This window comes from Amphiura filiformis, chromosome 15 (genome assembly GCF_039555335.1).
Source record: "Amphiura filiformis chromosome 15, Afil_fr2py, whole genome shotgun sequence".
NCBI classification, from domain to species: domain Eukaryota; kingdom Metazoa; phylum Echinodermata; class Ophiuroidea; order Amphilepidida; family Amphiuridae; genus Amphiura; species Amphiura filiformis.
The window spans coordinates 45314261-45317733 of record NC_092642.1 but is presented as its reverse complement, the minus strand read 5'-3'; positions in this window follow the sequence as shown (position 1 = coordinate 45317733).

The window sequence follows — 3473 nt, the reverse complement described above, 5'->3', positions numbered from 1 at the left end:
AATTACCCAATTAACGGACATTAGTGGTGACATATTTATCAAATTATTCGGCACAAAAGAGTGGTTTCTGAGCAATTTTACCAACCAGATTTTAAAAATGGAGCCGACTTCAACATTGCCAATTTTAAGCTTACTGATATCACTGTACCGACACACGCAATGTCTATCCTTGTTTGGGGCAAATTTCTAACCAATTCCTCGATTAGGGTGTTTTTATAATGTCTATTGTTTTAGGGGTAAATTTCAAGACAATTCCTTGCTTTACTTAGGGTGTTTTTATTTCAGTTCAAATCCTTGTTTAGGGTCAGTTTGACAAATTTTCGACATCCTAGCTTAGGGTCATTTTTGAAAGTCAATTCACGTGGATGCTTACAACTTTTATACATGAGTGATCCCCCCGGGACCCAAACCTTATTGCAGGAGTGTGATTCAAAGCTTGTGAAATAACCTGATAGTAGAAAATCCTGGAAAAAAGTGTGAAATTGGGCTGAAAATCAAATTTTGTAAATTAAGGACCAAAAAATCCAGGAAATCAGGAAAAATCCTAAAGAATTACAATCCTGTAATATTGCTAATCCTAACCTAAAATTCTCTAAATCCCTGAGTTAAACCCTTTTCAGTCTACAAGGGTTGTTCCCACACAGTCCCAAGAAGTTTATGAGGATAATAACATTTGCTTTATCATGCAGACTATTTCTTCCCTGACATTTTTTTTAGCCAAGCTTAATACACAGATATTTGATCACATCTTTGTGATTATAACTAAGCACATGAATCATTTGGGTCAGTGCAAGAACATCGTAAGTGATATTTTGGGCAAAATTGTGTTATAAATGAATTATAAAAATATTGGTAAATGTACACATTTTAAGCTATGTTACAAGTCCTTGGTCCTGTTCACATTAGAAAATTTCTTCTTTCGACGAAGATAAATTAATCTTGATTAACTAATTAAGCATGCTATTAACGCCCGGCTATTGCTAAAGCCGGCGAAGGTCACTTGTCACATGATCACTTTCCTTCGTCGAACGAAGCAAGCATACACATTACAAAATTAGCTTCGTCGAACGAAGTATTCCTTCATCGAAACAACCTTTTTAGCTTTGTTGAACGAAGCAATTTTCATCTTGGTCGAAAGAAGAAAAGTGCGTACACATTAGGAAAAAACGATTTTTAATCTTCGTTCAAGGTTCGTCGAAAGAAGAAAATGTTCTAATGTGACGGGTCCTTGAAGCAATTAAAAAAAATTGAAACACACAATTGCGGTAAAATGACAAAAACGCACAATGTTCTTGCACGTATACAAAAAATACTTTTTGCCTATGATGGAAAAAGTATACTCTTTTGCGCCATAGTTTAAGTTGAAGGGAATGTTTATGTATATAATTTTATATTGACTGGTATGCACATTACTTAATACTGCAACTCGAACACAATTTGACGTCAATTTTTACCTTAGAGGGACTGTGTATGAAGAGACAGAAAGCGGCTTGCACTCATTCAGGCCCGTGACGCAAGAATTTGCGAGAGTAGCGCATAAAAAAAATCAGTTTTTTACGCTTTTGGGACAAAGAAGGTCCAAATATTGTCCACTTTTCACAAAATCGTACCCCCCCTTGGAAAAAAGTCCACTTTTTCAAAATCAGCACCCCCCAAATTGCTGGTTTACAACTTATTCTCAGTTGAGCAAGCATCCATAATACATTAATCGATAGACCCTGGTACAAATCCCAGCACAAAATTATCACATTTTGTCTCCAAATCCTATGTAAATGATTCTCAATGCTATACACAGAAATTATGTTCGAAAAATGATAACACATTTTACACAATTTAGAAAATGTTGGAATTTTGATGGTTTTTCGGTATTTTGAAGGGCAACATGTGTAAATAGTAAGAAATCGAACATCGTGCAACTTGTATGTAATCAAAGGTCGTTAAATCCGATAGCAAGAGCATTAGCCATTAATAAGCCTTTTCCAATCCTTTCATACATGGTCCCTGGTTTACTACAGCAATTCAAGCACCTGTTTCTGAAATATTCTCGTATTGTCCTTGACAACTGTATAAATTTCAGTTCCACATTTATATGCAGTGTATTTTAATGAAGTAAACTACTTTGTTTTTTTCCTGATTTATACATTTTCAAAAATGGGTGTCAAGTACAACATTTATATCACTTTTCTGGTCTTATAATTATGTGACCATGTCCACCACAAATGGTCAGAGTTTGTTTTGAGATATGGTCAAAAGACTTCCAACTCTTACTTATTTTTACTACCTTACAAACAGGCAACAGGGACGGACATGTAATATATCAATGTCAAAGCTTATTTTGAGGAAAAGTTGCCTCTCCAATGTCTAAAAGTGAAAATGCCGATTGTGGTGGACGGTCACATTTGGTCTCATGATGACTACATGGTAGATTGAGTGAGGGGGCTATTACTAAGTCAATACTGGCTTACATGTCTTTTTCTATACTATCTATTTGAACTGTCGGTAGGAACTACTTTGTGACATGATCTGCTCCATAGGTGCCAAAGGCGGCAAATTTGAAACTGAGATAAAGTGAAAAATATGGAGTAAAAAACAATAAAATACATAAGAAAATAGACATTAAAAAACTGCACAACTTTAGAACCAAATATGCTAGACCTTTGGTGTTTTCAGTAAATGATAGCCTGTCAGTATAATGTAATAATTACAGTAACTCAATTTTCAAAAAGGCCTCCTTTGGCCCCCATGGACCAGATTGTGTCACAAATGTATGAGCTGCTTGTGTCTTACAAAAGTAAAATGCAAGTTTGCGGCAGGGGTCGATTTAGAAAATAAAATTTACATGAGCTTTTTTTTCCGGCTGAAGAGTACATGCACATTAGCAAAGTTACACGCATAGATGAAAACTGCATGCAGTTTTGCATGGAAAACTTTTCTAAATCGAGACCTGGTTTGCAGTTGATCAAATTTTCTTTGTTTTTGTAATTCTTGCTGCTTGTACTATGCTTTTTTCAGATTTTTGCAATATAAAGCACACTATGCGCAATATGTTATTACTAGCTTTTTAAATCATCATTTTGTATATATTGGAATATTATTTTTCACACTTTGATATTTTCATGTATTTCTTGCTACATCTTGGATGTATAAATAAAACTGTATTGGTGATGGAATTTGTACAAATAGTATGCAAGTGTTATTTTGATGTACTGTAAAAGGGGAAGTTTTAGCGCTACATTTATTTTCGCGTTCCAAGCTGCTACTGCAAAAATAACAATGTGCGAATATAGAGGTTGTGCATGAAATTATTGATTGGCTCCAAACAAAGGATTTGAACTGGAGTTCTTCACCGTAAGCAATGCGCAGTGCAGTCCATTCAATCAAATGTTGTCTAACTTATTTGATCGTAATGCATTTGTTATGTGTGTGAGAAGGACTGTCATATCTTATAGGTCAATGTTTTTCAATAGCCCTCA